Source organism: Nyctereutes procyonoides, unplaced genomic scaffold (assembly GCF_905146905.1).
Source record: "Nyctereutes procyonoides isolate TBG_1078 unplaced genomic scaffold, NYPRO_anot_genome, whole genome shotgun sequence".
Lineage (NCBI taxonomy): Eukaryota > Metazoa > Chordata > Mammalia > Carnivora > Canidae > Nyctereutes > Nyctereutes procyonoides.
In genome coordinates, this window is record NW_026575051.1 from 37,245,547 (window position 1) to 37,264,132 (window position 18,586).

At 38.2% G+C, this 18,586-nt stretch overlaps 1 pseudogene; it reads left to right on the forward strand.

The window, feature by feature from the left end:
• The window catches only part of LOC129512385 (high mobility group protein B1-like), a 68,966-nt pseudogene extending 53,170 nt beyond the window's left edge, over positions 1 to 15,796 (forward strand).
• The last annotated feature ends 2,790 nt before the right edge of the window (positions 15,797 to 18,586 follow it).

The window sequence follows — 18,586 nt, forward strand, 5'->3', positions numbered from 1 at the left end:
AAATATCGACGAATTGTTAAAAATTACTTCAAGTGCCAGTAATGGGATAGTGGTACTGTGATTGTAATTGTTTCTTTTCTTTTAAGTTCTTGTTTATTGGTGATACAAACAAGTATTTACAGATGGAATGACATGATCTCTTGGGTTTGCTTTACAATGCTTCAAATACTTTGGGAAAAAAAGGTTGGAGGGTATAAATGAAACAACAATGCAGAATGTTGATAACGATTGAAGTTGGAAAATGAGTATAAATGGGCTCATTATACTATTTTCTCTTCTTTTATATATGTTTTAAATTTCCATAATGAAACCATAAAACAAGAAAAATATTGCTAACTGAATAAAAATCAAGCAGTCTCTTTTTTAAAAGACAAAATTAGGAGCAGTAACAGTGAAATACATCAATTTATATCAGTAGAGATGATATAATTTTGATTGTATGCTTTACAATGATTATATTAGGTACTTCCTGTGAATAGTATTAATTTAGTTTTACCCAAAAGGTTTTAAATACATATAGGAACTACACATTTTTTCTTAAATATGTTCAAAATCTATCTTAAAGTATTTATAAAAAAGCCAACTCTGGGAACAAAAATATGATCTTTTTAGAAAAGTAGAATAATCTCATGTTCATCATTTTCCATATTTTTGGACAGGGCTTGCAAAGTTAGTCAGCCTCTGGGGTGAAAAAGCCTCTCCAGAGAAATCCCAGATAAAGGTGCATCTTAACAGCTCATTAACCCTGTCCACAGTTCTTCTTTGCACAAAAGTTCTGGACATTTTTCTGACAGAAGACTTTTAGGCACTATTTGTTGATATATATTTTTTCAAGCTGGATGGTCAGTAATATATAATGTAAGTACTGAATCATATCTCTTTTTGTTTGCAGCCAAGCAAGAGAAGTGAAAATATGTATTCATAGCGGGTAAGTAATAAAATTTTAGGTCAGTTTAGATAGATTTTAATGAGGTTTGTGGCTCTAGGCATCATTTATATCTGAAGAAAAAAGTTCTTAAAACTAATACATTTGTTTTTCAACATTTGCTTCATTCAGCATCATACACTGCTCTGAATGCAGAATATTCTTACATTGATGAATGGTGCTTGAGTGCCACCTGGTGGCCCACTTCCTCCATACAGCAGAATTTTCCACTGATCCTCAACCTGAGAAAACTCTTGCACCAGTCTGGCACTCCCAAGGGCCAAATTAAAATAAGATATTATTTCCCAGACAGATAAATCGCCTATTCAAAGACTGTAGAATCCTGAGCCTCATAACACAATAATACCTATAATTCATACTCATATTATGTGTTCCACAAATCCAAATATTCCCAGCCTGAGAAACTGCATTTCCTACACACTCTTCACATTTTGTGATGTCTACCTTGTTACTTACAGCTGCAGTCACAGAGGCCTCTAGATCAATGGTTCTCAACCTTGAGTGCCATTAGATTCACACTGAAAGTTAAAAAAAATGATGGGGATCCAAATTCAGACAATCTGATTTAATAGGTCTGGAATGGGGCAACACCTATCAGTAAAGTTTAAAAGCTCTCCAGGTGATTCCAATCTGAGGTTACTTTGTAATGGATTGTCCATTCTTGAAAGGTGAGGATTATTTGTTCCTCATCTCTGAAACAGTACATTGTGTTGGACATATTAAGAACCCAAACTATGTGGCAAAGATGAAGCAACTTCAGAGTCTACATAATTGTTTTAAAATAAGGCAAGAACTGGTCCAACTGCAGCATCTTAGATTCACAAGCTCTGCTAAAAGTATGCCACTGTCCCATTCCCCAGAAGACTAACTAGGGGTACAAAAAGCTCCTTTTTCACTCAGTTCCATGCAACGTGATAAAATAATTTAGTATATAGGTATTTTTTAGTAAAGAACTACATTGTGGCAAATCTCTCTATATAAAACAACACATGCAGAAAGTCATGAATTACAAGATTATTTATAATAGAAAAATATCGGAAATAACCCAATGCCTAGGAAGACTAGTTGAATGAATTATAGTGTGGAGTGCCGCACAAACATAAAAAAGAAAAGAATCAGAGAGATATTTATGAATTAATATGGAATGAATTCCACTATATATTGTTAAGTTAACGACATCAAAGTTGGAGAAGTCTATTATACGCTACCAATTGTGTAAGAAAGACAAATATATGTTTGGTTTGTTTGGGTTTTTTTTTTTTGACAAAAAGAAGAAAAGAAGAATAAACAATAACAACAAAATGAAGACATTTATCTTTAGAGGACAAGTGAGAACAGAATAGAAGAAATAAGGACAGTAACAGTTCTGTGAGAATGCCATCTTACATAGTTTCAACCTTTGAATCAAATAAATTTTTTAGATAATCAAAAAGTAAATTACAGTTTAAAAAAAACATTAAATTGAGCATTAACCAAAACCAAAGGATCTAAATGTTTCAAATTATAACATAACCAAACAAAAAAAAAGAATTAATTCAAGTAAGTTTTGAACACATTACTATACATCTTTAGTGGAATGTATTCTATGGACAAAAAGAAAAGATATATTTACTTAGTATTGAACTCCTTATTTTGAATTAAAACCCCAAAACTGTACTGTATTGTAAGACACTGTAAATAAGTTAACATATTATTGTTACTATGATCCAATATTTTCACTGTAAAAAATTTTATACATATATAACAAGCATATATATTAAACAAAAGCGAAATTAAACCTTGAAATGTTAAATCTGAATCGCAATATTGTCCTAATTAATTTATTTTTTAGAGAGGGAGAGCACATACATATGTGAGCTGTGGGGAGGGTCAGAGGGAGGAGAGAAAGAATCTTAAGCAGGCTCTATCTCACAATCCTCATATCACAACCTGAGTGGAAATCAAGAGTCAGACACTTAATCCACTGAGTCACCCATGTCCTTCATTGAATTGTAATATTTTTCAAACTAAATTAAGATAAAGCAATCTGTAACACACAAAAATAAAATTATATCCAATCAGAGCTACAATCACACAGAAAAGAACTTTTTGAAGTAACTTTTAAAAATAAAATGTAAGGAGAACCTGGATGATTCAGTTGGTAGAGCTTTCAGCTCTTGACTTCAGCTCTGGTCATGATCTCAGGGTCTTGGGATTGTGCCCTACATCCAGATCAGCACTGAGCATGGAGCCTGCTTAAGATTCTCTCTCTCTCTCTCTCTCTCTCTCTCTCTCTCCCCCCGCCCCTCCCTACCACACACACTCTCTCTCAAATACTCTTTTAAAAAATTAAAATTAAAAAAATAAAGTATGATTGCATATCTCCACAGAGATAAGAATGAAAAGAACTGCAAAAATTCTAATATGAGCTGTGAATTAGATGATATTATGAAAGTGTTTTCTTAGATATATTAACAATGGTAGAAGAATGTCAGAAAATGCATGTTGATTGTCATGATGCCTTCAACTTATCCTCAAGTGGTTCAGCAAAAAAGTGTATGCATACATACATATATAAATTATTCATAGATAAAATATATATGCTATATATATTTATATACATAATACATATACAATTTAGAGGTAGATATGTGCTCATTATGCTTGTCTTTCAGTTCTTCTACATTTTTAATCTTTCAAAATAAAAAGCTGGAATATAAAAGAGCTATTTGCTAAAAATATTATAAAACTGAAAAATTGTTTAAGGCAAAAAAGAAGTACACAAATATCATGACTTTTAAAAGATGGAGACATCATTCTCTGTTGTGATGATCAGGAAATAATTCATGAAAGGAACTGCATTCTTAAATGTAAAGGTTTTGAGTTAATGATGGCCTTAGAAATATTCTAACTAGAGACGCCTGGGTGGTTCAGTGGTTTAGCGTCTGCCTTCGGCTCAGGTAGTGATCCTCGGGTCCTGGCATGAGTTTCGCATCAGGCTCCCCACAGGGAGCCTGCTTCCCCCTCTGCCTATGTCTCTGCCTCTCTCTATGTGTCTCTTGTGAATAAATAAAGGTATTTAATTTAAAAAAAGAAATATTATAATTAAACTTCCTCAGTTTGTAGATGAGAAAACTGACAAAGAAGGACTCACTAGCTTGTCCAGGTTCAATAAATGTTTAGTACATTGCTGCGAAGTCCAAAGCACACAGTCCATAGTAGTTTCCATTAATCCATTTACTGACCAACTTCTAAATGCCAAGCAGTCTTACTTCCCATTTGAGATGGACCAAGAAGAACATGTTAAATAAGGAAATATATATAAAACTGAATCATTACAAATTTCAAAATAAAATTTTAAATTGATTGGGCAAAGAAGGAGGCAGAATTGCTGGCTTTGAAGATGGAAGGGTTCATGAGACAAGGCATGTGGAAAGCTGCAGAAGCTGAGAATACCCTTAGCTGACAGCCAGCTAGGAATGGTGACAACTGCAGTCCACACCTGCAAGGAACTGAATTCTGCTAACAAGCTAAACAAGCAAAGGAAAAGGATTCTCCCCTGGAGCCTCCAGAAAGGAATGCAACCCTAAAGACACCTTGATTTTAGCTCAGTGAGACTCACAGTGGACATTTGACCTACAGAACTGTAAGATAACACATTTGTGTTCTTTAAAAAAAATTGGTTGGGGTGCCTGGGTGACTCAGTTAGTTAAGTATTTGACTCTTGATTTCAGCTCAGGTCATGATCTCAGGGTTGTGAGATCGAGCCCTATGTCAGGCTCCACTCTGGACATGGAGCCTGCTTAAGAGTCTCTCCCTCTCCCTCTACTCCTCTTCCCCACCCCCTCTCTTTCTCTTAAAAAAAATTGGTTGGTCAAAAACAGAAGCCAGGGATTTATTAGCTCATATAACGGGAAAGGCCAGGTATGGAGACTGGTGACAGGTCTCAGGTACCACTGGAACAGAACTCAAATTATGTTTACTATTTCTCTTTGTATTTTGGAATATGTATAAGGGTCTCCTTGTTTCTCTTTAGAGACAGATTTCCCTCATGTCACAGAGGATGGATACAGTTATAGAAACTCCAGAACTACTATTCAGTTCAGCAACATCAAAGAAAACAGACCTTTCAGTGTTCATATATATATACTGTCACACAGAAGTTTACTGATTGTCCTAGATTGGATCTTGGTTAAAAAAAAAAAAAAAGTCCCTGTTCTGAGCGGCAGAGCACTGTATTTGGCCAGATCTGGCTCACATTAACCCCCTAGTCCACTAGTAAGCTGACATGTAACTAACAGCCCAACTCAACCCTGCCAGCCACATGGAATGAAAGAAGGGCTGATTCTGATTCCCTAAGATGAAGGGAGCAAAGGAATGCCAGGCAGACAAAAACAAGGTAATAATACAGTGAGTAAACCACAGGAACAAATTAGAAAAGTAAAGATGCATACTTTAGGAAGTAGCAAAAGCTCAATTCTCATAAGGGTCTAGGGAATAGTGAGAGAAAGGGCACTGGGGTTGTATTGTGGAAATTAGTGAAATAGTGAAATGACAGGCAGAATAAGGTGCTGCTTAATTAGGTACAAAGTGAAGAGCCCCCAGCTTTAACAGAAAAGAAAAAAAGGAAAAGAAAAGAAAGAAAAGAAAAAAAAAGACAATGGCTTAATTTAATCTGGGATGATCAGTCATCAGTGTATAGCAATGTTTCTCAAAGTATAGTCTTGGCCCAATATCAGAAATCACTTGGGTACTTTTTTAAAAATGCAAAACCCTGGCTCCCACCCGAGTTTACCAAATGAGAATCTCTGAAGGTGGGTCACAGGTAGCTGCATTAGAAATAAGCACCACAGGCATTATTTCTACATTCTAAAAGCTTAAAACAAATAGTGTAAGATTTTAATAGGAAATAGTACTTAACAGTATACATTTCCAAAATGTTTTAGATAATTGGAAACCACCTTCTTAATCCTTATGCATTTTATCTATTACTAACTATCAGAGTAATGGGCCAATAATTTAGCTGCTCTGAGCCACAGCTACCCAGGCTGTAAAAAAGCAAAATTTGGACTATAATTAATCTCCTTTAACATTATGATGCCATGATTTTTAAATTCTATTTCTTGAAATATTTCTACATCCATATGCAGTTAAGGGTTAATTCAGCAGGCGTGGGTTGTTGCTGCACATTCCAAAAAAAATGGACCGTCTGTTGATGCTCCTGGGAAATAACTTCTGCCTTGGGGTATCCTGTCTGAAGAGCAGTTTTATGTGCCTCAGGGTTTAAGCTATGCTGCAGCAGTTTGGCCTTTGTGGAGTCTGGATCTCCACATAAAAATACTGATTCCCAATGACTGGAGACTGTAGACTTAAGAGAGCTCTATGGTTCACTACTTTGCACATGTTGTCACACATGATAGATTGGAGAAAAGGACATCCATCTATGACTACACTGAGAGGCAACACCTCTACAAGCTTGTTCCTGGTTTTCCCTGGACTTTAGCCATGTGTATTTTTCCAGTGCTGATTTCAATCTTCATCCTTTCACTGTAATAAACCATAGCCATGAATACAACAGCATTTCTGAGTTCTGTGAATCCTTCTAGCAAATCATTAACCCTGAGTTTGGTCTTGGAGACCCTCGACACAATCTGCACTTCAGCATTATACTTTCATATTGTGGTTTCCAATTCAATTAGGCTTAAATGTTGTTTAAATAATACATTTTGTATTAATTTTTCATTCTGCTGCCCTTTGCCCCAATATCTATTAGAAATTTATCCTAAAGAAATCATAATGAAATAAGGAAAGCTTTATCTCAATTTAAAAATTTATTATAGTATAATAGAAAATTGAAAACAACCTAAATTTTGAACATTACAGGTATGGTTTAATGAATGATAATAGGTCCATTTGGTGGAATAGTTATTAAAATGCTAAATTAAAGAGCACAACTGTTTCCAAACCATGTGTGCATGTAGACAAAAACTAAAAGAGAACATGGGACAAATAGATGATTTTTTGTAGCATTCAGACATTTTTAAAATGCTAATTATTACTGTAAAAAAACTGTTTTTATAATAAGTGTCTATTTTTAAGAGTCAAATTGTGAATTTAATTCTTTGGTTTATGGTACTAACTTAATATTTTTAATATGAACTACTAAAAATCAATATCACTGACATATAAACTATCCATTACTGAAACAGATATTCTAGGTTCTATGTGGAATGCAATTCCCAGCAAAGGATTAGGAAATAAGAGAATGAGCAATGTGGAAACATGTGGTGGAAAGAGTTTGGACGCTAGGATCACACCCACACCACTGAACACCAGTTTTACTTGCTACTAGCTGTGAGGTCATGAGCAGTTTCCTTCACCTTGCAGAAACTAAGTCTCCTTATTTGTTAACTGAGAATAATGACAATAAATGCTTTGTAGAGTTACTGCCACAATAAATGAGTAAAACACTTAATGCAGTACCTGTATAAGAAAAAACTAAATAAATTTTCAGTCTGTTTCTTTCTCAATTCTACTCTCAAAGATTAGATGTTAATCTATGTATTTTTAAAGTGCTCTTCTCCCATGACACCTACTTTCCATATCATATTCATTATGAAGTAATGTAGTCTCATGACATAATGATGACCCAATAGATTTGAAAAGAAATCTTAATTTTTTGATGATTGATTTAAGGGTTGATAAGTACGCACATTATTTTTTTTCACTTAGCTAAGTCATAGATCCAATTTCGAAAATCAAATAATCTCATCTGAACCTGTTACTAATTTTCAAGTCCAAAACTAAAGCAATGTTAGCATAACAAATATGTATCAGAGCCCATTAGTGAACCGAAAACAACAACAAAAATAGAAAAATAATGCAATAAAAATCTTACCACAGCCACTGTCACTGCTTTCCAAAAGCTTCTGGGCATTGTATTTTGCTAAGGAATTCAAAGATGGAAAATTTCAGAAATTGTTTCTCTATTTTTAAGTGCACAACAGAAAATGGTGTTCAAATTGTCTTTCCTTGGTTAATTCAAAAGCAAAATAAAATGATAGTTCACAAATATTTTCATCCGGGTTGCAATGTTTCATTGTACATCCAGCCTATCTGATATGTTACTTTAATTATGTTTTTGTGGGGGAGGTATTGTCTGTTACCAAAGCATGTTCTTTATTTGGTCAAACGGGTGATTCAGAGAAAAACAAGTAAGACAATTTTCATTTTCTTACTAGTGGGAGTCAAGTCTGCATTGAAGAAATATTTGTCATGCCCACCACATTTTTGTTATATATTTGTCTCACAGAGCTAGTGTACAACTTCAAAGAAAGAAGAATGGCTGCTGTGTAAAATACTGGAGAAATACTCTCTGCCACCCATCTTCCCTCCTACAGGATAGCCAGGCCAGTGTTTCCAAAACATCTTTCAATTCTGAATCTTGCTCAAAATGTCCTAAAGTTTTTCTTTTGTCTCTTGCCTAGCAATCAGGCTGTCCAGCCCACTCTCAATGATTCCTCTTACCAAAAGCACCACAATAACAAGGCCAAACTAGTTCACCTCTATACTTTTCTCATCCTGCTACACTGCTTAAGTCACTTTTATTTAAATCCTAATCACCTCTCAAGACCCAGCTCAAGCCCTTTCTCATTCATAAGAACTTTCCCAGTCCCTGTGGATCACACTTTAGCTTTCTGAATGCCCTTAAGTAGCTTTTGTCTGAACTTTCCTTTTGGTGTTTAATGAAATACTCTGTATCCTTGCCATGCCTTTTTATGACCCACCTTCTACCCCAGTTGTTGAAAATACGTGTATAACACAGAAGCAAAAATGATTATTATATCTGTGGTAGATTGTATTATTGTTTATAATTATTCACTCCTTCCTTTGTGAGTACAATGTTTCCCCCCACCCCCTTTCACCCCCATGGACTTTGGGCTTGAACATCTGATGTGCTTTAGCCAATGGAGTATTTGCTATGTATCACTTCCAAACAGAAGCTTTTAAAGGAATTATAAGATTCCAAAAGTCTCCTAGCTCCTATGCCCTCTATCATTAGAAAAGCATGTTTGTGCATAAGGTTTTCCTTTAGTTTAGGTCCCAAAATAAGGTGATATATGGAGGAAATTTAGCCTTCAGGCTGGAGAACCATCACTACATCCAACCAGGAGCTGACGATATGAACCTGAAAAATTGGGTATTGTAAACTGCTGATAATTTGAGATTGCTTATCCATAGTGAAAGCTAACAGATATAACTAAGAATTTTGTAGGTACTGTGTTCTATATTCACAACATCTCATCTAAACAACACAATAATCCTATGGGCTAACATACTTTAGTATCCCCATTTTAAGTATGAGAAAACAAAGATAAGAGAGGTAAAGTAACTAATCCAAAACACACAGTACTGGGGCAGCCCGGGTGACTCAGCAGTTTAGCGCCACCTTCAGTCCAGGGCCTGATCCTGGAGACCCCAAATTGAGTCCCATGTCGAGCTCCCTGCATGGAGTCCGCTTGTCCCTCTGCCTGTGTCTCTGCTCCTGTGTTTCTGCCTCTCTCTCATTATCTCTCTCTCTCTCTCTCTGTCACTCATGAATAAATAAATAAAATCTTTTAAAAACACACACACACACTACTGTAAAATTTTAGAATTAGACACATCTAGCTTTGAAGTTAGATTCTATCACTTTTTAAAAATAGTATTATAGTTTGGCTATTGTGGACATGGCTGCTAGAAACATCGGGGTGCAGGTGTCCCGGCGTTTCATTGCATCTGAATCTTTGGGGTAAATCCCTAACAGTGCAATTGCTGGGTCATGTCCATCGAAAGATGAATGGATAAAGAAGATGTGGTTTATGTATACAATGGAATATTACTCAGCCATTAGAAACGACAAATACCCACCATTTGCTTCAACGTGGATGGAACTGGAGGGTATTATGCCGAGTGAAGTAAGTCAATCGGAGAAAGACAAACTGTATGTTCTCATTCATTTGGGGAATATGAATAATAGTGAAAGGGAATAAAAGGGAAGGGAGAAGAAATGTGTGGGAAATATCAGAAAGGGACACAGAACATAAAGACTCCTAACTCTGGGAAACGAACTAGGGGTGGTGGAGGGGGAGGAGGGCGGAGGGTGGGGATGAGTGGGTGACGGGCACTGAGGGGGACACTTGACGGGGTGAGCACTGGGTGTTATTCTGTATGCTGGTAAATTGAACACCAACAAAAATTAATTTATTTAAAAAAATAGTATTATAGGCATAATACAATCTTACTGGAATTCAATCATATGTAGATAAAGATAATGCTTAAGTTCTTCTCACTGTACTTCTAAAGGCTGTTGGGAGGATTAAATTTAATCATGTGAGTGATCTAATAATTTAATAAATAAGTGAATCTTAATTTATGTCACCTCTAAATTAGGCCCTGAGATAAAACTTGGTATCAGGAGTTTAAGAAGCATGTATGAAAAAAGTGGTAGAAATGAGATGGAGAATGAGAAAAGTCAATAAAATGATTAGGTTTCTATTTGGGGAATTGGGCTCAGTCCCACTAAGATAGGTATATGTGGACTATGTCTCAGACAGTTAGGTAAATTCCTATCAAGCCCAACCATTTCACAAATAATGACAAACCCGAGACCAAAAAATACAAACAAGCAAAAACAGTAAAGTGAAGTTACTGGAAAGTGAACAAAAAAGTGAACAAGTGGATTCTGGAAGAATCAAAACTTGGAAGAATCAAAACAGATGAGTTTCCCATATTACAGATTTTACCCTGAGAGCAGGCTGAAATTAGCACTACACAGTGTGTCTAAAACTCTAATACAAAACAGTCTTTCTGGCCTGAAGAATCAGAGGATGAAATTTAGAGTAGCCACAGATCCTGGAAAGTTTGGAGGGTGGGAGCTGAAAAAGAAGTAAACCAGAAAGGAAGAGCCCTGAATTCTGTTTATAAACTCTGATCAAACCTCTGAACCATACATGAATGGGGCAGACTCCAGTACCTCAGCTAAGGACAAAAGGAATGAACAAAGAATGAGTTGCTGCCCCAGAAAAAGCATTTACAGTTTGAGTTTGACCAAGTTAATTTTCCACTTAAAAACATAATGAACAATCTTTAGAGAAATATAGACTCACTACCTAGCTTTCTATAATGTCCAAGATACAATACAAAATTGCTCAATTTATGAAGAATCAGGGAGGTGTGATCCATTTTCAAGACACAAGACCATTAACCACGACCAATTCCAAAATGATCTAGACATTTAAATTGAATTTTAAAGAAGATTTTATAATTCTTCTCATTGAAATAAAAGACAATATTCTTGGGCATACGTCTGTGAAGGCAAGTGAAACAAAAGCAAAAATGAACTATTGGGACTTCATAAAAAGCTTCTGCACAGCAAAGGAAACAGTCAATAAAACTAAAAGATAACCTACAGAATGGGAGAAGATATTTGCAAATGACATATCAGATAAAGGCTAGTATCCAAGATCTATAAAGAACTTTTATTTTTTTAAAGATTTATTTATTTATTCATTCATTCATTCATTCATTCATTCATTCATTCATTCACAAGAAACACAGAGAGAGAGGCAGAGGGAGAAGCAGGATCCCTGCAAGGAGCCCAACACAGGACTCAATCCTGGGTCTCCAAGTGACACCCTGGGCTCAAGGTGGCGCTAAACTGCTGAGCCACCCGGGCTGCCCTATAAAGAACTTTTAAACTCAACAGCAAAGAAACAAACAATCCAATCATGAAATGGGCAAAAGACATGAACAGAAATTTCACCAAAGAAGACGTACACATGGCCAACAAGTACATGAGAAAATATTCCACATCACTTGCCATCTGGGAAATACAAATCAAAACTACAATGTGATACCACCTCACACTAGTGAGAATGATGAAAATTAACAAGACAGGAAATAACAAATGTTGGAGAGGTGTGGAGAAAGTTGCAACAGTGCAACTCTTGCACTGTTGGTAGGAATGTGAACTGATACAGCCATTCTGGAAAACTGTGTGGAGGTTCCTCAAAGAGTTAAAAATAGAGCTGCCCTACGACCCAGCAATTGCACTGCTGGGGATTTACCCCAAAGATACAGATGCAGTGAAATGCCGGGACACCTGCACCCAATGTTTATAGCAGCAATGTCCACAATAGCCAAACTGTGGAAGGAGCCTCAGTGTCCATCAAAAGATGAATGGATAAAGAAGATGTGGTTTATGTATACAATGGAATATTACTCAGCCATTAGAAAAGACGAATGCCCACCACTTGCTTCAATGTGGATGGAACTGGAGGGAATTATGCTGAGTGAAGTAAGTCAATCAGAGAAGGACAAACATTATATGGTTTCACTCATATGGGAAATATAAAAAAAGTGAAAGGTAATATAGGGGAAAGGAGAGAAAATGAGTGGGAAAAATCAGAGAGGGTGGCAAAACATGAGAGACTTAACTCTGGGAAACGAACAAGGGGTAGTGGAAGGGCAGGTGGGCAGGGGGATGGGGTGCCTGGGTGATGGGTACTGAGAGGGGCACTTGACAGGATGAGCACTGGGTGTTATACTATATGTTGGCAAATCGAACTCCAATAAAAAAGTACATATAAAAAATATATTCTTGGGCACCTGCATGGCTCAATGGTTGAGTGTCTGCCTTTGGCTCAGGTTGTGATCCCAGGATCCTGGGATCGAGCCCTGCATCAGGCCCCCTGCAAGGAGCCTGCTTCTCCCTCTGCCTATGTCTCTGCCTCTCTCTGTGTGTCTCTCAGGAATAAATAAATAAAATCTTTAATAAAAAAAATATTTTAAAATAGAACCAGAAGGAAAATCATGAACTGGCAAAAATGCAATTTTGAATTGATAAATCTCAATGGTAGGCTTAATATCAAACTGAATATGATAGAAGAAAGAATAAGTGAACTTGAAGACCAATAGAAATTATCCAATCTGAAGGACAAAGATTTTTGTTGTTGCTGTTTTATATTATGAAGTCTTTAAAAACTTTAGAACAATAACAGAAGTCTAACATACATGTGTCAGAGTCCCCAAAGGAAAGCATAGAAAGAGAGAAGGAGAAAAAAAATTTGAAATATAATGGCCAAAATTCCAAATTTGGTGAAGGACAAGAATTTATAGATTCGAGATTCAAAGAATTTTTTTAAAGATTTATTTATTTATGATAGACATAGAGAGAGAGAGAGAGAGGCAGAGACACAGGCAGAGGGAGAAGCAGGCTCCATGCAGGGAGCCCAATGCGGGACTCAATCCCAGGACTCCAGGATTGCACCCTGGGCCAAAGGCAGGCAGCAAACCACTGAGCCACCCAAGGATTCCCTGATTTGAGATTCAAAATACAAAGAGAACCACACCTGGACAGATCATAACTAAACTCCTAAAAAACAACAATAAAGAGAAAATCTTAAAGCAGTCAAGGAAAAATGATACATTGCAATAGGGGCAGAACTATTTGACTATGAACAGACTTATCAGAAACTGTAGACATCAGAAGACAGTAAAACAAAGTGGTGATGAAAGAAAAAATACACTGTCAATTCATAATTCTATTTCCAATGAAAATGGCTTTCAAGTATACAGTTTAAAAAAGGGGGGGGGGGAATCCTTGGGTGGCTCAGTGGTTTAGCACCTGCCTTTGGCCCAGAGCATGGTCCTGGAGTCCCAGGATCAAATCCCATATCAGACTCCTTGCGTGGAGCCTGCTTCTCCCTCTGCCTATGTCTCTGCTTCTCTCTCTCTCTCTCTCTCTCTCTCTCTCTCTCTCTCTCTCTGTCTCTCATGAAAAAATAAATAAAAACCCTAAAAAATAAAGATATTTTTGCAATAGAAAACCAAAACAACTACAAGAAATGTAAAAAAGGAAAGGAAAAAACTTCTGTGGGCTGAAAAAAGTGAAACCAAGTAGAAACTCAAATCTTCAGAAAGAAAGAACTTTATAAATGATTACTATGGATAAATATAAAAGACTATTATTCTTTTAAAAACTATGACTATTTAAAGAAAATACAATATTGTCTTGGGCAGTTTATAATATATGTAGATGTAAATCATATGACATCTATAGCATAAAGGATGGAAAAGGAGGTCATTAATCTACAAAGTTTATGGTTTCTGCACATTTATGTCAAGCAGTCATGTATATATATTACACACATATATATTTGTATATATATATTGCATATATATTACTATATATATAGATAGATGATAAAAAGATAAATGATGATAAATAGAACAGAGAAATAATAGAGGACACAAACAGAAAATAAATTATAAAATAGCAACCCTAAGTCCAACCACATCAATAATTACATTAAATGTTAATGAACTATTGGGGCACCTGGGAGGCTCACTCAGTTAAGTATCTGACTCTTGATCTCAGCTCAGGTCTTGATCTCAGGGTCATGAATTCAAGTCCCCCACATTGGGCTACACTCTGGGCATGAGCCTACTTTAAAAAAATGTTAATGAACTAAATATTCCAATTAAAAGGCACAGATTGTTAGAATGAATAAAGAAGTGACACCCAACAATATGCTGTTTACAAGAGATGCACTTTAAATATAAAGACACAGGTTGAAAGGAATTAGAAAGCAAAGACATGCCATACAAATAATAATCATGAGAAGACTGGAGTGGTTGTATTAACATTAGACAAGACAGACTTCAAAAAGCATTCCACCAGAGAACAAGGAAGGTAGAGTTGCCCCTGCCTTCAGTGGAACAAGCACTTTTGGTACAGAGAAAGCCCTCAGACAGAAAAACAGTGACAGACATAGTGCCAAAAACTGTCTGCTGCTGTAGGTGAATGTAGTTGAGCCAAGGGAATGAAAAGAAGCTGCCGGTGGCATTTGCTACAAAGTGAATGAATAAATCGATTAAAAGAGTGGTCTTACAGTCATTGCAATACAATGAGCTCCATAGAGACAACACTGGGGTAAGTGAGAGTCAGACAGGCACTGGATGACTCTGTGCCTTGCTCAGGAAAATAATTAAACATAGGCAGAGGATTTCTTAAGAAGCCAAAACGCAAAATGTCATTATATGCAATCTTTGTGCAAACTCACAGGGAGGAGCCCAAGAAAAAGATGCTTCAGTCAACTTCTCAGTTTTCTTTTTTTTTTTTTTTAAGATTTTATTTATTTATTCATGAGAGACACACACAGAGAGAAGGAAACATAGGCAGAGGGAGAGGCAGGCTCCCCTGAGGAGCCCCATGTGGGAGTTGATCCGAGGACCCAGGATTACCACCTGAGCCAAAGGCAGATGCTCAACCACTGAGCCACCCATGTACCCAACTTCTCAGTTTTCTAAGAAGTGCTCAGAGAGGTGGAAGACTATGCTAAACAGAAAGAAAAAGAAGACACAACAAAGGTGGGTAGGCCCATTATGAAAGACAAATGAAAATTCATATCCACCCTACAGGGGAAATAAAAAAGTTCAAGGGTCTCTGTGCACCCAACAGGCCTCCTTTGGCTTTTTTCTTGTGTTGTTTTGAGTATAACCCCAAAATCAAAGAACATCCTAGCTTATCCACTGGTGACAATGCAAAGAAACTGGGAGAGATGTAGATTAACACTGCCTTACAAAAAGAAGGCTGCTCAGGTGAAGGAAAATTATGAAAAGGAGATTGCTACATACCGAGCTCAAGGAAATCCTGGTGTGACAAAAAAACAAAAACAAACAAACAAAACAAAACAAAACAAAAAAACAGGAGTTGCTAAGGCTGAAAAAAGCAAGAAAAAGAAGGAAGAGGAGGAAGAAGAGGAAGATGAAGAGAAGGAAGAGGAAGATGAAGAAGATGCAGATGAAGAAGATGATGATAATGGGTAAGTTGGTTCTTTGGCAGTTTTTTTTTCTTGTCTACAAAGCATTTAACCCCTCTATACACAACTCATTCCTTTTAAAGAAAAAAATTGAAATGTAAAGCTGCATAAGGTTTGTTTTTAAATTGTCAGTTGTCGGATCCCTGGGTGGTGCAGTGGTTTAGCGCCTGCCTTTGGCCCAGGGCACGATCCTGGAGACCTGGGATCGAATCCCACGTCGGGCTCCCGGGGCATGGAGCCTGCTTCTCCCTCTGCCTATGTCTCTGCATCTTTCTTTCTCTCTCTCTGTTTGTGACTATCATAAATAAATAAAAAATTAAAAAAAAATGTCGGTTGTCTTTTTTATATGTAATTAACACACTATCAAATATGTCTTTTTTTTAAGATTTTATTTATTTATTCATGAGACACACAGGGAGAGAGACTGAGACTTAGGCAGAAAGAGAAGCAGCCTCCCTGAAGGAAGCCTGATGTGGGACTCAGACGGTATTTTCAGTAGCTGCTACCTTTGCCTGAGACATTATGGGGGTTGTAAAATGGCATGGAAATTTTTTATAAAGATTTTATTTATTTTGAGCCAAAGGCAGATGCTCAACCACCGAGCCCCTGGCATGGAAATTTAAAGCAGGTTCTTGTTAGTTCACAGCAGAAACTAGTTATGTATGGGGATGGTAGTTTTGTCATGATTAGATGCAGCTTATAGGAAATAATTGTTCTGTTAACTGAATACCAAAAAAGTGCAAAAGAATTGCAAAAAAAAAAAAGTTGCAGCAATTTTGTTGACATCCTGAATACTTCTAAATCAATATAATTTATTATTAAAAAAAGAATGAGGGAAGCCTGGGTGGCTCAGAGGTTTAGCACTGCCTTCGGCCCAGGGTGGGATCCTGGAGACCCAGGATCGAGTGCCATGTTGAGCTCCCTGCATGGAGCCTGCTTCTCCCTCTGCCTGTGTTTATGCCTCTCTCTGTGTCTCTCATGAATAAATAAATAAAATCTTTAAAAAATAATAAAATAAATTTAAAAAGAATGATCTCGGCAAAATAAGATAAACAGAAAACTTTTCTGCTACAAATACTTAGAAACACTAGCAAATGTAACAAATTTTTTAAATGCATAGTAAGTTTCCCAAAAAGGGACCAGAAATGGGGGGGAGGGGCAAGATGGCGGAAGAGCAGGGTCCCCAGGTCACCTGTCCCCACCAAATTACCTAGATAACCTTCAAACCATCCTGAAAATTTAGGAATTCGGCCTGAGATGTAAAGAGAGACCAGCTGGAATGCTACAGTGAGAAGAGTCCGCGCTTCTATCAAGGTAGGAAGACGGGGAAAAAGAAATAAAGGAACAAAAGGCCTCCGAGGGGGAGGGGCCCCGCGAGGAGCCGGGCTGAGGCCGGGGCGAGTGTCCCCAGGACAGGAGAGCCCCGTCCCGGAGGAGCAGGAGCTGCACCAACCTTCCCGGGCGGGCGGAAAGGGGCTCGCAGGGAGTTGGAGCAGGACCCAGGAGGGCGGGGATGCCCTCGGGCTCCCGGGGACACTAACAGACACCTGCGAGCGCAGGAGAGTGCTCCGAGCTCCCTAAGGGCTGCAGCGCGCACGGCGGGACCGACCGGAGCAGCTCGGAGGGGCTCGAGAGCGGCTCCAGGGAGGGAGCTGCAGGGCGGGAGCGCGAATCCCACAGCGCAGGCCCCGGAGCACAGGGCGCCGGGACACAGCCCAGGATCCGGCCTCCCCCGGGACAGGCAGAGGCCGGGAGGGCCCAGGACAGCAAGGACGCTCCTGCCCCGAGCTGAGCAGATCAGCGGCCCCGCCCCGGAGCCTCCAGGCCCTGCAGACGGAGAACCGAGAGCCCCGAGCCCGTAGTTCCTGCAGAGGCTGAATCCAGGCTTCCAGAGCTGCCATAGCAACTGCTGCTGTTCCTCCTGGGGCCCCACGGGGTAAACAACCCCGGCTGAGCCCTGCAGCAGGCAGGGGCAGAGCAGCTCCCCCAAGTGCTAACACCTGAGAATCAGCGCAACAGGCCCCTCCCCCAGAAGACCAGCTAGAGGGACCAGTGATACTCCCCCGTGTTCCAATACAACTTGTTTTTGGCCACTCTGCACTGAGCAAAATGACTAGAAGGAAAACCTCACTTCAAAAGAAAGAATCAGAAACAGCCCTCTTTCCCACAGAGTTACAAAATCTGGATTACACTTCAATGTCAGAAAGCCAATTCAGAAGCACCATTATACAGCTACTGGTGGCTCTAGAAAAAAGCATTAAGGCCTCACGAGACTTCATGACTGCAGAATTTAGATCCAATCAGGCAGAAATTAAAAATCAATTGAATGAGATGCAATCCAAACTAGAAGTCCTAACGACGAGGGTTAACGAGGTGGAAGAACGAGTGAGTGACATAGAAGACAAGTTAATGGCAAAGAGGGAAACTGAGGAAAAAAGAGACAATCAATTAAGGGACCATGAAGACAGATTAAGGCAAATAAACGACAGTCTGAGGAAGAAAAACCTACGTTTAATTGGGGTTCCCGAGGGCGCCGAAAGGGACAGAGGGCCAGAATATGTATTTGAACAAATCCTAGCTGAAAACTTTCCCAATCTGGGAAGGGAAACAGGCATTCAGATCCAGGAAATAGAGAGATCCCCCCCTAAAATCAATAAAAACCGTTCAACACCTCGACATCTAATAGTGAAGCTTGCAAATTCCAAAGATAAAGAGAAGATCCTTAAAGCAGCAAGAGACAAGAAGTCCCTGACTTTCATGGGGAGGAATATTAGGGTAACAGCAGACCTCTCCACAG